Source organism: Lytechinus variegatus, chromosome 18, assembly GCF_018143015.1.
Source record: "Lytechinus variegatus isolate NC3 chromosome 18, Lvar_3.0, whole genome shotgun sequence".
Taxonomy (NCBI): Eukaryota; Metazoa; Echinodermata; class Echinoidea; order Temnopleuroida; family Toxopneustidae; genus Lytechinus; species Lytechinus variegatus.
Window position 1 is genome coordinate 8,452,243 of NC_054757.1, and position 17,770 is coordinate 8,470,012.

The window sequence follows — 17,770 nt, forward strand, 5'->3', positions numbered from 1 at the left end:
CAACTATTTGCATTATTCTGGTGAAACAGTTCTATGCAAGGTTCTCATGAATATGCAACAGGCAAGCTTATGATGTCATCTCCCACTTTTGTCCTTTTTTAGTATTTCATTATGGGAAATCATGTTTATTCACATTTTTCCTTCAAGAATGTAGGAAAAATCAAATTGACTTAAGATATCATTCACATTGTGAGATAATCATTGCTGAAACTAATTTCATTACAACTAGAGAGACATGATTTAGTACACAAATGTGAAAATATGAAATAACCATGATTTTATATGTTATAAGAAAAGGGGAAAATGGGGACGGGATTGCACATTCATGATCGCATGCATCGAGTTGTAACTTATATTTTTAGCCTGGACTACCCCCTTTAATCCCATGTGTAAGACATGTGGAGTACCCCCTTTAATCCCATGTGTAAGACAGGTGGAGTACCCCCTTTAATCCCATGTGTAAGAGAGGTATTTAGAGAACGTAATGAATTGTTAAAATGAATGACAAGAGAAAGAGCAAAAAAGGCAAGACGACAGAGAGATATTGATTTTTTCCTCGATTATTCTTCAAGCAAATTTGTCAAATGGTCTAGGTTATATTTCAGTTTGAAATCAGATTTGATCACGGAAGATTGGACAAGCTTTATTTATTGCGATGATGTAGAGACTGCATGCAAGAAGTTTAAAACCAAGTTTGACGGTATTTGACATTACTCCACTACAAAATTTATTGCTCATATTTAAAGTGGAATCCAACCCAAATAAAAAGTTGCTTTTATAGAGGATAAAGCAAATCGGGCAAGCTGAAAGTTTGAAAAATATCAGACCAACAATAACAAAGTTATGAATTCATGAAAGTTGTAAAAATCGGGAATGGAGACTTCTAATTGGCCGCATGTTTGTGATGTCATAGTGATGTAAGGCAAGGACCACTCTATTGGCTAAAGCGTCATTTTTATTTCTTCAAAAGTTTTTCTTAAAATCATATTTTTTATTCTTGAGGACATCTACCTGGGTTATCGTTTGATTACTGCCCTAGGGGTAGGAGAAATGCACAAACTCCTGATATTTGAATGTCAAGTCCACCACAGAAAAATGTTGATTAGAATAAGAAGAGAAAAATCAAACTAGTATAACGCTGAAAATATCAAAATATGATGTAAAATAACAAAGTTGTGACATTTTAAAGTTTTGCTTTTTCACAAAACAGTGATATGCTCAAATCAGCGACATGCGGTAAACTGAGAAGGACGATGCCCTTCACTCACTATATCTTTTGTTTTCTTATTGTTTGAATCATACAATATTTCATTTTTTTACAAGGACCATCTTGATCAAACCATTTAGTATCAAACAATGCTAATTCTACATGTTCAGGGAGTAATTAACCATTGTTTCACTTTGGCAATGAGGAGAAACTTATAGTATTCAATATTTCATATAATAAAATGCAAAAGTGAGTGGATGACATCATCAGTCTCCTCGTTTGCATACCAACCAGGATGTGCCGATAACCGTTTGGAGAAATTAAGCAAAATCTTTAAAATGTCATAACTTTCTTATTTTATTGCCGATTGTGATGAAAATTTTCATTGTAATGCTTGTTGGATTTATTTTTCTAATAAAGTTTTTGTTTGGGTGGTCTTGTCCTTTAAGTACAGGCCAATTGGAAAGTTGTCCTTGCACTTGTCGTAATTTACCAGTTGCCAATTTGAAATTTACATAGTCTTCGGGATCTCAATTTAAAAGCAGCCATATCTTTCTTATTACTTGTCCGATTTCTGTCAAACTTTCACCATTCAGTTTTTCTTATTTTTTCCAACAAAACATCAATGACCAAGGTTGGATCCTCTTTTAACCCTAATAATACTGGGGTGCTAAGCTAGCCCCCCCCCCCCCTCCAGCATTTTCGTGATGAATCCGCCGCGCTTTTTTTTTTTTACCTCGTCGCTCGCTGACTTTTCACTTTTAAGTCTCGCGCAACTTTTGAGACCGAAAGTTATGGTCATGCAGGGGCGGCGGAACGTATTTTCGATTTTTTTTTGGGGGGGGGCAAAGCCAAAAAGGGCACTTATGTCAAATGGGCATTTTGGCAACGGAATTTTTCCCCATGAGAATTGAAGTAATTGTGAGCTTTGTTGTAATTAAGTAGAGCAAAGCCCTTTTAAAGTGATTTCTAATTGATAAGATACACATTTTAGTCTTATTTGTTTCTGCGATAGATCATATAGCAAGCGAGCGGTTCGGAAAAAAATCAAATCTTTAGTTGTAGAACTCGCTTTTTGGTCAATATGGCGCTAATTTCTGTTAAAAGAGCATCCTTGGGAGCGCTAATCGCGAGCTCAAACTTTTGGACATTTCACATTTCCATGTAATAAGACATAAAATTAAACATTCCGAGCAGTCTAAGATGTGTATTCAACTAAAAAAAATAATGCGAACGCGAAGCGCAGGCTGAAAATTTTAATATACTGGCAAGTAAAGGAAATTACATTTACTGATTCATGAATAGGATACATATCTCACCAATCGAATAATGCGAGCACGAATCCGCGAGCTGAAAATTTGTGATATTCCAACCTGAAAACAGGCTGACATAAGTAATTTTTTCATGACCAGGAACAGAATGAGTAAACAGTATAGCGCGAACCGCGAGCCCAAAATGTGTGATATTCAAACCTGAAAACTAGACATTCTAAGCATTTTTTGTAACCATGAACATGCAGGATGAGTACCTTACAAACGAGAGCGAAGTACGAGCCGCCCCCCCCCGGGACTTTCTAACCCGAAATGTATTGTTTTACTTCGAAAAGGATATTTCATGTTGAAAGAGAGCATTTTCCATTTTTAGAAATCGGCATTTTGTTCCTTCGGTGATTTTTTTTTGGGGGGGTGCCCCTGCCCCCGGTTCTGCCGACCCTGAGGTCATGTCACCCTCAAAATATGCAAGGTAAACTTTCTGTGTCATAATCTTTTCTTATTCCTTTTCCACCACCTAATAATCTACTGACACATTACATATCACATAATACATGTAACAATGTAGCCTATAATCCAGGCGGAGGCTGCAGTTATTGTCTTTGCTGTTAAGCTGAACGCAAGCGATATGTCTGATCTGGCGAAGACTACGCATTTGTGGAAGTTTCATCCACAAATGCGTAGTCTTCGCCAGATCAGACGTATCTTGCATTCAGCATAACAGCAAAGACAATAACTGCAGCCTCTGCCCAGATTATAGGCTAGTACTGATTACCATAGGGATCATGCATTCCCCAAAACATGTCATTTTTATCAAATATAAAACAGTCAAGTAAATTTTAAAAACCAATTGTAACCGTAGCTGGACTCTAAACATTAACATTAACACAAGTAACCTGACCCAAGTTCTTAAACAAATAAGCAACTGTCATGATGAAACTCTTTTATTTTTAATCAACACACTATTAGCAAGGTTTAATGACCTTATCACATGACCTCTGATCTCTGTACATCAATTCTTGTCTAATAACATTAAGACAATCAGATATATGATAATATAAAATTAAGTGGGGCTATCCTGGGGAGCTAGCGTTTCATCAATATTTTCATCCGACAAGTTGTCAGATCTGACATCTTTCCAAAATTTTGATTGGCTGAGAGGCACTGTTCCTATGGTAACTGTCGGATAAAATGAAACTTGTCGGATAAAACGTCCGACGAGTCCTTTCATGAAACGCCCCCGGGTTCCCCTTGTCAAAGAAAGCACATATTAGATGGTGAATAATGAAACTAACAACATCATAATGAAAGAACAAAGACAAAATATCTCTGCTTAAACTATTGATATATCCCAAGACCAGACTGTAATAACTGGTGTGGTCGAAGAATAACTGGTGTGGTCCTCTATGTACACCGGTTAAAACCACAGTTTTTGCTGTGTGCCGAAACATTGATAAATCGTGCATGGAAACTATACATCTCTTCATATCTGCATCAAATCTAACTTTCATCACACATGCCAATCCAAATATCAGACTTCCATACTTTTGTAAATTCCAAACAATCCACAATAATCTCCTGATCTAACCTTTACTACAACTCTTTCTACAATTATTTTCTATACGTTAAACATGTAACAATATTACTTTTTATAGCAATCTGCAAAAAGAGAAATAATGTTTTAAATGATAGAGGGCGCTAGTCAGACAAAGTTTGATCATCACTGTTTGATGTGCTATAATTGATATCTTCTTATAGCAAAAAAAAATACAAACAACATGTAATGCCTTGAAACATTCAGTGCTATCATGAGCACCTGTTTTCTAGGCCCCCTGTATCTTTCACCGACCTCGTTCCTAACACCTTTACCCATAGTATACAAATATACCAGGCTTTGAGTAAGTAAAGCGGGAATTATTCATCCGAGGTTGCTATTTTTCCCGAGGGGCGAAGCCCCGAGGGGAAAATAGTAATTTTGGCCAGTACAACCGAGGATAAATAAGGCCTCTATACTTTCGAAGTAAATGCCTGGTATATTTGTTTTATATCCTACATTTAATAACTGAATAAGGTAGAACAATAGTTTATCCACTCATGTACACGTAGTTCATCTTTTCCTAATCTGAACTCAATCTAGATAACGCGCTGCGCAGGCTGATCTACTTTTTCCAAAACCATGCGCTCAGCGGAACGCGGATTTGTGCCTGCGCCGTCCCTTCACGGGACTTGCCCGGTAGAGTCAACTCGCTGACCGATGCGCCCGAGAAATTGCATGATCTGCGACGTCAATGATGGAATAGTCGACTATTCCATCATTGACGTCACGGAATAGCACATTTTCTTCGGTGGGCGTTTCTTTTCGACATCATCGCAGAATAGTGAGAATATGTTTGGTCACATGATGCTATTTAAACCAATCAGCATACAGGAGTTGATTTATGTAGGATATAATCCAGGATAGGCCCCATAGAGAAGGGGTCGAACCTTGTTTTTTTTTTTTTTTAGATATACAATGTTTTTTATGGTTTCTTGTCAATTCGACGGGTGCTGATTCCGAATCTGAATGATGCCACTCTTGTAACCTTGAGCATTTTCCGCAAATTAGCAAAATCCAATATGGGCGCCAAAATATGCAAATCACCCATGAAAATCATAAAATTGTCCACACATTAAAAAGAATGCATGTAGTTAATTGTTTTGCAGAAGTGAAATATTCGTTGGAAAGGCGATATCTGACGCAATATCTATTTTGTTGAGATTAAAAATAAAATGACCGCCATAAGCCCCTGTAATCCTGTACCTTTTATCATATAGAATATGAATGGGGAAAAATATTTTTTGAACATGAGCACTATTATTGCAATGATGTGATTGTGACCTATGAGTGGACTACTGTCTGAAAACATGATTATTAACAAAACTATGTCATTTGTATACTATCTAATGTGAAAAAAATGCTGTAATATGATATTCAAAATGGCTGTCACAGAACCTTTATAGTTATACTGTGTACAATAATATAAAAGGGGTCAAATATTGTTCACAATATTTGAATTTGCTTGACTATAAAATGCCAATAATTGAGAAATATTGGTGTAACAACATCTGACAACAATTATTTCTAACGAGATTATCCTTTCCCTTGCAATGTCGGTAATTATGATGTATTTTGACATTCAAAATGGCTGCCATATGCCCGATCTATATTAAGAACAAAGCGAATTAAGAAACTAATTTTCACAAGAGTAAGAACAACAAGTGGAATGCCTCTGGCCGTCTGTGCTGAGTTTGAAAACTACATAACTCGCACAAGATGTTGAGTGATACTGCAATTGTTACTCTTATTTCCACGTTTTATGAACTAGACCAATACACTTTACAGAGATAGGATGGTAATTCAACAAATACTCCCAATGTGGCCAAAGTTCATTGACCTCACATGACCTATGACCTTGATCATGTGACCTGAAACTTGCACAGGATATTCATGCAGTGATACTTGATTACTCTTATGTCCAAGTTTCAAAAGTCAGATCAATAAACTTGCAAAGTTATGATGGTAATTCAACAGATACCCCCATTATGGCTAAAGTTCACTGACCATTGACCTTGTTCATGTGACCTAAAATGCGCGCAGGATGTTTAGTCATACTTGATTACTCGTCTTATGAACTAGACCAACATACTTTCAAAGTTATGATGGTAATTCAACAAATACCCCCAATTCGGCCAAAGTTCATTGACCTTAAATGACATTTGACCTTGATCATGTGACCTGAAACTTGCACAGGATGTTCAGTGATACTTGATTGCTATTATGTCCAAGTTTCATGAATCAGATCCAAAAACTTTTAAAGTTTTGATTGTAATCCAGCAGATACCCCAAATCGGCCAAAGTTCATTGACCCTAAATGACCTTTGACCTTGGTCATGGGACATGAAACTCATGCAGGATATTTGATGATACTTGATTAACCTTATGTCCAAGTTTAAAGAACTAGGTCCATATAATTAGTTATGATGATATTTCAAAAACTTAACCTCAGGTTAAGATTTTGATGTTGATTCTCCCTACATGGTCTAAGTTCATTGAACCTAAATGACCTTTGACCTTAGTCATGTGACATGAAACTCTAATAGGATGTTGAGTAATACTTGATTAACCTTATGGCCAAGTTTCATGAACTAGGTCCATATACTTTCTAAATTATGATGTCATTTAAAAAACTTAACCTTAGGTTAAGATTTGATGTTGACGTCGATCGCCGCCTCCACCGCCGCCGTCGGAAAAGCGGCGCCTATAGTCTCACTCTGCTATGCAGGTGAGACAGTAAAATGAATTTAATTGTAATCTACGAGTGAAATATTGTCTAAAAACACGTTTTCTAGCGAAACATATCATTTCCTTTTCGTGCATGAGATAAATGCTGTATTGTAAAATTCAAAATGGCCCTTATGGGCCTTTCATTATTATCTACAATGTAAATGGGGACAAACACCTTTGAAAGAATTGGGATTTGCCTGACTATGAAATCCATATGATTATGTTGTATGAGAAAACTATTGTTTGAAAACGTGATTTCTTAAATGAAATATCGCATTGCCTCTCATGTCGGTGATAAATACATTATTTTGACTTTCGAAATGGCCGCTACAAGCCCTAACTAAATTATGTAACATGGGGATAGGGAAACAATTTTTCCCCAGATTGAGAACCAAAAACGCACGTAACTCTGTGATGTATAGGTATTTTTTTTATGATTTCTAACTAAATACATCATATATTGGTCGAGAGGGTGATAAAGACCTTACTTTGAAATTCAAAATTGCTGTCATAGCCAAAAGTAGTATGTACCTAACGCGGGACAAATAATTTTGACACAATTTTTACTATGAAAGTTGCTTAATTTTAACGTAAATGTTAAGTATTGTCTTATACATTAAACCCAATGATTTCTAACGAAATATATCATAGCTTGTGTCATATAGGTGATGAATGCTGTATTTCAAAAATTGAAAAAATGGCCGCCATATAGGCCCTTATCTCAATATGTAAAATTTTAATGGCGAAAGATTATTTCCACAAAAAAGCATATTACAGCCATTTCGAATCTTAAAATATAGCATTTACCACCTAAATAACATAAGAAATTATCTATTTCGTTATAAATCATATTTCCAGACGATTTTTCACTCATACATGCAACAGCATTTAGTCAAGCAAGCCAAATTCTGTTGAAATTATGTGTTCCCATTCGCAGAGTACATATTATGCCTACCGGAGCAGCCATTTTGACTGTCAATACTTTATTTATCACCTACCTGGCAGAATAAAGTGTTAGAAATTGTTTTCAGACATCATTTTACTCTTAGATCACAATTATATGCATTTTTGGGTGCTGACTCCTGTGAAAATTGGTTTCACAAATCGATTGTACATGTCTTTGGCGGTCATATTGAAAGTCAAAATACAATATTCAACACAAACATGAAACCCGAATAATTATTTAGCTCAAAATTATATTTTAAGGCAGTATTCCACTAATTTACCACAAAATATGCCTTTTAGCGCTCAGCTTGTGGTTGTTTTGTCCTCTCTCACATTATACATCATGATTTTAGGGCCTTTGGCGGCCATTTTCAATATCAAAATACAGGATTTATCACATACATGGCATGTTAAATAATACATTTCGTAAATGATAATGTTTCGGTCAGTATTCCACTCGTTTATCTTAAAAAAATGCATTTAAGTCCATACTCTTGTGATTTTCTTTGGTCCCCATGCATTCACATTGTACATACTAGTATTAGGGCTTTTGGAGGCGATTTGAATATCAAAATACGGGACTTATCCCATCCATAACATAAAAAATGATATATATATCTTTAGCAATCATGTTTTCAGCCATTACTTCACTCATAGATGCTTATTACTTGCATTTCAGTGCTCACTTGGGTGAAAATTAATTTTCCCCAATCATATTATACAGGGGTCTACGGCGGCCATAAATTTTGAATATCAACAAAATAAACATTTTGTCAAAAATCTGTTTTTTTCCCCAGATATTATTTCACTCCGGGAGCACAACTGCATGTAGTTTATAGCCAATGTGTGGACAATTTTATGATTTTCATGGGTAATTTAGGCGGCCATATTGGATTTTGCCAATTTGTAGAAAATGCTCAATTTGAAGGTTACACGAGTGGCTGTGGCATCATTCATATTCGGAATCGGCACCCTCGAATTGACAAGAAACCATAAAAAAGAAGGTTCGACCCCTTCTATCCTGCACTACTATGAGAATTTTCAGAAAACCAACCTACTTGACCCTTACTTGAGCCCCACTCCTGACCACTACAACTTTCACTCGAAGAGGTTACTCCACTCGTGGTAATCATATCAGTTGATGTAGGACTAGTTGATTCTGACGAAGGGAGTTGCTGAGAAGTGGATGATCTCATCGATGTCGCCTCCGTTGTCGTGGTCATGTCACGTCGTGTTGTCGATTCGACAACGTATCGTTGAGGGTGGGGTGTAGTATTAGGAACCCATGCTGTTGGGGTTGATCCAGGCTTAATCCCGTGGGATTCTAGAAGGCACCAAAGATACATTCAAAACAATGCGGTGGTTTCTTTTCACTGACCTTAATTTTTTTCTTCTTAAAAAAACTCACACTCTGAAAAATGATTTAAACAACGCTGTTTACTATGTGAATCGCACAGTAGTTGTTTAAACAGTTTAAACAAGTGTTTAAAATCTTAAACAACCATGCTTAAATTATTGATAATTTAATATTTGAATTTAAACTTTTTTGTTTTAAAATCTTGTTTAAAATGTTATAATAACTAATGTGCTATTTATACAAGTAAACAGCGTTGTTTAAATTATTCTTAACAGTGCATGTAATTACTATGTATAGTGTCACATGCACATATCCTACTCCAATCATTTTGTGTTACACCGTCTGTGGCTATAGGGGATGAAAAAAAATAATATGTTGTTATTTATTCTTTAGGTCTGCAACAATACATGGACATGTGGCGGGAATGTTGGCCTTTACAAATGAAATTCTAATTTTGCGATTGCTCAAACAATAATTAATTATCACATTTCCCTTTTCCTCTCTTTTTCTCCATATTCATGTTTATTCATTTTAAATGATTTTTTTATCTTCTATCTGTATGCCAGTGCACACTGTGCAGCTGCACTCGACCCGGGTGTGGTTAATTAATGGTTTATACCTAGGAAGATTCATTTTGAGCGCTGTTGATGAGCGAGCTTCACTCGGGGTAATAAGTGTCGATGCGCACTGTAAAGCGCTATCTGCATTATCATTTAATCACTATTTCCACTTTTAGCCAGTCAACACTTCATTTCTTTTTTACTTCACCACACATGTCTACACAATAAAATAAATTGATCACGAATTGGGTTGTACTGATTATTTCAATTTTTATCGATAAAATACTAAGTTTCACTCCCGGGATTTGACTTACTCGACCTCCAAATGTCATTTTATTTACATAATATATGCAGGGTATACCACCTCAGTTAGGAATCTGCTTTACCAAATTCAAATTCAAATTTATTTATTTCACTTCCATCAAACAAAAACAAATTGTATACCATATATAAACATAAGTATTTGTATCCGTTGCAAAGAAAGCAGGCTCTGCATAATAATAATAATAATAAATAATAATAATGATGATGATCATAATAATAATGATAATAATAATAATAATAATGATAGGTTTGAATAGCGCAGAAACTATATTCTTCTGCGCTGTAATTATTATGCCAGCTCCTGAAATGCTTGGAAAAAAAACTTAGAAAAGGGAGAGAAAAAAGAATGTATGGGAATTAATGGAAAATATAGGTTTTTAGTCTGAGTTTGAACGTTTCTACCGATGGAAAGAATCTGATTACATATATGGCAAGCCATATTCCATAGCTTTGGGGCTGCGCAGGCAAAAGCAAGATCTCCCAAAGTTGTATTTGTATTACCAGTGAGGATGGAGCAAATTGTCGCACGAACCGCGCATGTTCTGAGTGTATCTGTTATTTTTTTTGTAAAAAAGCTCAGAAATATAACTGGGGGCTTGGCCACTTATAGTGCGTTGTATACAATTAACAAAATCTTGAAAGATATTCCTTGACAAACTGCAAGCCATTGCGGGATGGTCCTTGAAAATCACAACGTAATATGTTATTACTACCCTTCTCCAATCTCATGCTGAGCGCCTATAGCAAGGACGCAGAAGATATAAGTCTTTGGTATGGCTCCGCCGATCGAGGATCGAACCTCGAACCCACGGCGACCTTGCGGTCATGAGGCGGACGGTCAACCACTGAGCCAACATGCCCTGTTGATACAGTACATTGATAATAGATGTAAATATCTCCCGTTCCAAAATATTCCTCTAAATCTTGTAAATATATATATTCACATGAATCATTATTCACAGTACTACACAAGACTAGATGATGCCCAGGGGCCCGTTTCTTAACACCGTCACTTCTTGACTAAATCGGAGATAGTGAGCTACTTGTCCGCTAACCGTTTCACGAAGCCCTCTTTACCAAGATCGGGTATACTTATACACAAGCGGGGGGGACGTGTCCCCCCTAAATTTGGGGAGGGGGGGACGGTCCCCCCTAAAATTGTTGTTGATGACCTTTTTTTTTTTTTTTTTTTTTTTTGCTTGTCAGTATATTTGCCTACGTCCTCCCTAAAAATTTTTGTTTTGTTTGTTTGTTTTTTTGTTTTTGTTGTCCCCTCCTAAAATTTTTCGCTTCCGCCGCCAATGCTTATACAACAACCTCACTAATATTTATCAGAACCTGTCATAACTTCTTTCTTAATGACGTAGTGGCATAACTTGGGTAGACTATGACATGCAAAAGTGCCTAGCTGGAATTTTTTTAAATTATAATCTTACGTAATCAATCATAGAGGTTAAAATTACATCACAAAACAAGTGGGATAATGCATGCAATGATAATTGTAACTACAAAGAAAGTATAAAAAGTGTTGGTAAAACGCCACAAAAACCATTCATTTTGAAATGATTTAATCGATAAAGATTCTACCACGTCAGGTCATCCATAACTGAACTCAAATTAGTTGTTTTCAGGTCCCTATTAACAGTTGGATAAATTGTATCTCTAATTTATGCATATAATTTGTCAAATACCGTATGTTTCGGTATCAAAAATTTTACAAAAAATGATTAAACTATATCTTGATGACGTTTGGAATCTTTGAAGACCGAATAATTATCATCATTTTACAAAGAAAACCGTTATGGTTTACTTTCGTAAACTATTAAAATCGGATATCCCGGGGGTATACCCATCTCAACGTCCACAAGTGATTTTTTTAGTCATGAAATGAATTATTCATAATTTAATTTTCTCTGCAATCGAATGCTTCAGTCTTCATGTTCTAAGTATGTATGATGCATAATTCACATGTGCTATTATTTTGAAAAATATTTATTGCCCTATTCATCACAATACTTGCAATTTTGTCATAATTTTTCTTTTTGAAAATGCTATTTTGTGACCAAGGCTACGTCTCGTCTGCACTTTTGACCGATAGTATCGATATCAAGGTATTCTAGTTAAGAAGCATTTCGAGAAACATGTTTAGTAAGATTGGAACTAACTCCGTGGTTGGTGGATAAAGATATGACTGACTTGTCCATGTGTTGAGAAACGGGCCCCAGAAACCCCAGTTAATCTCCTTTGCCGGTAAATACCTTGTCTTAATTTTTTTCTTTAGTTTAAGTTACCAAATCGCTTTCTATTATGTACTCAACTATCTCGTTTAATTCATTACCCCCTCTTTTGTTATTTTTTTTTAACCTTCTGTTCTGTACTTTTTATTACCCTGTATTTACTTTGTTGTTATTACGATTTTATTTGTATGGTTTTGTTCTATTTTGTTGTGTTTGTTTCAAAACATATAGGCCTGAATAATAATAATAATAATATAGGATTTGTATAGCACACGTATCCTGAATAATAATAATAATAATACAGGATTTGTATAGCTTTTTTACTTCTTGACCGTTTTCTGTGATTAAGGTATCAAAATAAAAGAGCAGATAGTGAACTATTTAGGCATGTGATATTCTTTTTGAAATTCAAATACCCCCCGCCAAATGAGTTTTTGGAATCCTTTCTTCAAATTGTTTTTGCTCACTCATGCGAGAATGAGGAATAATCTAAGTAATATCAGATGAAAGAGGAGATTCTAAGCTTTAAATTGGTAGGTCATAACTATTTTATTTATGATTTAGTTATGACAAATCATCGCTAACTCTCGGTTTCGTTTTTCTGGGACGCACTGTATATACATCTTAATATCGTCACGGACTACGTATAATATTGATATTTAAATCAGACGATACCGATCGATAATGGCATGGCGGTTAACGATCTCCGTGTTTTTTCTTCTTTATGCACACGCGCGCAAGGATCAAATCATTTTTGCTTTTGAACGTCAACACTAAAGAAAACTTATAATTCATTTAGGTAAATGGAGGTACATAGAGGCATTAATGAGTATTTTCTTCAAGTATTTATTCCTTAATATTGGTTTAGCTCGAGCTGCAGTTCCCAACACAATTAACTCCTGCCAGCTACCCTTGTCATCCTTCCACCTGGGCTGAATGCAACACAATTTGAGTGCATTTTTTGACGAAAGAAAATTACGCAAATTAATTCAAACATTAAAAATTGAACGTCGTTGGATTTACCAAACTCTGAATTCGTGATTTTTTTTAATTGGTGTATTTTTATTATCATTATCATAATTATTATTATTCAATGACTTGTAATTTCATTTCAAAGAAAAGTGTTTGTAATATAGTTTAATTGAAAGCCGGACTGGTCTTGGATCGCTTTTCCCACCAACCAATACCGGGACTTAAATCGTGAGGCGTTGAACCGTCAACAATTTCATTGCTATCCCTGCCATTTGTACACCCACTTTTTACATGCATACATACATATATGTATATATATATATATATATATATATATATATATATATATATATATATATATATATATTTTTTTGTTTTTGTTTTGAATAATGTTTTTATTCTGATTTCATGAACATAACATTTCAATTTAACATTCAAATCATATATAATACTTTACACTTCATATTTTCACTTTTTTCCACTAACTTAACAAAATCATGAGTCATATATATCTTTAAAAAAAAATCAACAATGAAATCAGTTATTATAAAAATGCTTAAAGACCAAACTTCCCCCCCCCCCCACCACAAACACACCCAAACACACACACACACACCCAACACGCCACTGCCCAGAAGATCTGCTCACACTCATTATAAATAAATCATGTTTAAAAGTACAAAACAATTCGATGAAAATTTTTGAATATAACAAGCTCACGGGAGAAGTATTACATATATTGAAAGTAAATAAAGACTTACAACTTAACCTTGTCACAATTTTACTGTTTCCCATTTTTGCAAGTGTGTGTATATATATATACACACACGCACACACACCCACACACACATATAAAACCATCCTCTGACGTATTGATGGGAAGTGAGTGGACCTCCAGCCTCTGGACCTTCAAGGGTTTCTTGCTCCATCCCCCCTCCTTTAAAAAAAAGAGGGAAAAGGGATAGAAAAAAGTTTAAAATGCACGGGCTAAAACTTCGCTCGCTCGCGACATAGAAGATTAGCCCATCATTCTACCATGTTGCGTCCCCTTGATTTGTTGGCACATTACACTATATAAAATACGCAAAATCGGATTGACTTACCAAGCAGCCTACACGCATACGGTTGGCTGCTGCATTTAAAGTCAATTTGAGTGGCTCCTGGAATGACAACCCCCCGTTTCCCCCCTTGAAGGTTGATGGTTATAGGAGGTTCGCCATCTTCCAAAGTCTTGGGAACAGAGGTTTGGTCCTTAGCCGTAAATAATTCATAATCTGAGAAATAAAAGATTTGGAAGATTTAAAGGAGGAGGAGGAAGAGAAAGAATGAAAAGTATACACTCTAAAAGCTGAAATATTTAAATAAAAAATTGAAAGGTTGGAAGGGTGACGACCTTTAGCAAAATGTTATATCCAACCTTGCATAAAGCTGAATCCAATAATTAAAGCGGTGGGTCGAACTATTTTGAGTCTAAAATGCAATAAAAGGTTTTCACCCCTCCAACATTTCATTTTTTCATTAAACATTCCAGTTTTTAGAGTGATAAAAAGTAAAAGAAGTGGAAAACAAGGAGGAACATAGGAGCAGGGGCGGAAGGGGATGAGCCTGAAAGAGGCAAAGGCCGGTTGGAAGGTACGAGTAAATAATTGTATATTAATAAAACATAGACTTATATAGAGGGCAGAAAATAATGGCTAAAGTATATATTCTAATGAAAAGGATGCGTTTGAGTTTTGATTTAAAGTTGTTTACGGATGGTTTTCCAACTTCCATGCAGGAGTAAGCTCCAAACTGCCCAAATCAACACATCAAACTATTATAAAAGGAATGCTAATGACCTACCGCAAAATATCCAGAAAACGATGAAAACGAAATTCAGTGCCCTCATGCTGTCATAACAATGGTCTTCTCCTAAATGAAAAATAAGAAAATGGGTGATTTAAAATATGAATCGAAAAAAATATTATAATTTCATTACCTCTGACAAACAACAAAACCTATGGTTATGCATGTTAGATGACCCACCAGTCATGTTACGCCGGTGTTACAGCATTAGTTCAAGTATACGTAGGCCTATACACCGCCCATTGGTGTTACACCATTTCGGTTGTCAGTTGAAAACAGACTCTGGGGTGTTATGTTCAATATCTATTCTATAGGGTGCGATTTTAACACCTCAGGGTGTGGCCTTCAACTGGTGTCAATTTAACACTCCAATTTTTAAAGAGCGCATGTCGTCACTTTTATCAATCAAGAGAAAACATTTTTCATGCATATTTTGACCAAATAAATTTGATCACGAGATAACAGCTGTAACATTTTGTTGAATATATATAAATGTATATCAAAATGCAAAGAAAATGATACGTACGAATTCTGATCTTAATTCTCTGACAATATGTCTGAGATATTTCGATATTCCTTTGACGTTGTCTGCTACTGAAATGGTAGGCCTATAAGCAACTGAGTACTTCGTTTCACCGGAGATATCTATATAGGCTTTGAACAGGAAAAATCTTAATTTTTTTTCACACCGATCACACGATATCAGGCTAGGCACACGTTATCATCTTAATGAGTGAGAAATAGGGTGAGGCGGATGTGCAATAAATGGGTGATACCCCCCCCCCCCCGTTTATTCACTAATACATGTACGCAGGGGCGGCGGAACTGGGGGCAGGGGCACCCCCCCCCCCCATTCTCAGTAGGAAAGAAATGCCCTTTTTCGAAATGGAAAATGCCTTTTTTTCCAAAGGAATTGTCCCCTTTTTCAAAATGAAATATTCTTCTTGAAGTAAAACGTATAGGTTAGAAAATCACAACACAGCAGCACTTTGCGCTTGCATCAATTATTGTTTAGTAAGGTACTCGTCCAGTTCATGTTTACAAAAGTGCATAGAATGTCCAGTTTTTAGGTTGGAATATTACACATTTTTGCTCGTGTTTCGCGCTCGCATCATTTATTGTTTATTAATTGAGGTATAGTCATTCTATCCCTGCATGGTTACAAAAAAAAATCTTAGAATATCCAGTTTTCGGGTTAGAAAATCACAAAATTTGGTGGTCGCGCTTACTCACATCAATTAATGTTTATTAAGGTACTCATTCTGTTTTGGTTACAAAAAAAATGCTGAGAATATCCAGTTTTCAGGAATAGAATATCACAAATTTTCAGCTGTGATTAGTGTGATTAGTGAGATGTGCATCCTATTCATAATTCACTAAATGCTGTCTTTAACAGGTTCTTTTTCTGGTCAGTATATTAAAAATTTCAGAAATCTGAAAAATCTGATTTTTGTGATAAAATATCGAAATTTTTGCTTGCAACTTTTTTTATAGACTTTAATCAATGAGAATGTGTTCTTGGTGTGGATTGGAAGAGACCCGGCATTGTTCAATAAAAACACAATGAGAGCGAGCTAAGCGAGCGAGTCCTGAACAGTTTGATATTTTTCAATAAGCACTCAATTCTTTAGATCTGGCAGTAAGATTAGTCGAAAAATTCATATAAGGAAATTCAGTAGACATTAACAATGAATTTGCCTCTTCGAAAATAAGTATTGTCGGCGGCCCGCAATGAGAATATATTATATTTGCTGAAAGATTATTTATTTTTCCAGCAGCTTTGTACCATGTTATTGCTATCGAGTTCCTGTCATGGTATTGGTGGTTCGTATTTTTGTTTTATTTAAACTAATTCAATCGATTTTGTAGCTTAATTTTACCTTAACTTATATCAAAACTCCACCCCTATTACTATACTGAGTGATTATCATGGACTAATCATCCCTGTTCTTCAAATTGATAAATGAATTAGATTTTTTATTCAATTGCTGATTGATCAAAATATATCAGCAAATGTCAGCATGTGGAACATGATAGACGATTAACTTTTTTTTCTGCTGAGATATATGCTAAATAGGCAATACCTTACAAGATATCCTTGATGACAACCTATTCATCAAAACAGTAGACTTAATTGCTTTTCTAACCAGATGATAATCATGATAAAAGTCAAATCTGTTTTTTATAGTAATTTTTATTCAATTGTTGCGACTTTTTGTTGCATGTAATCGTTTGGCAGGGGAAGGGAGGGGAGGGGGTATTTCCCATGCCCTCACTAGAGGAGAAGAATAAGAAGATAATGAGGTATGAGGGCTATTTATTTCGACGCGTGCTCAGAATGACATGCTATATCCAACTTTATTTGATTACTTTACTTAATAAATTTTATACTTATTAATAATTTGAAAAATGTCCTCCAAACTTTACGTACATGGGAAAATGATCGTGTTACTACATCACCTCAACGATCAAGTCACGTGACCGCGCTCAAAATCAAGTGTCAGAAACTTTCCTCGAATCTCGTTGACATATAATACGTCATCAGAGGAGCAGCTTGCCGTCCGATCTCTATAGCTGGCCTTCGAACAGGGCCCCGACAGGGCCTGGCCGTCGACTACTGGATGGGCCTCGATGAAAGGGACAAAATTTTTATTGAATGGATGGTTCCCCTTAAAAGGAGAATGAAACCTTTAGAACAAGATAGCTTGTGTAAAAAACAGAAAAATCA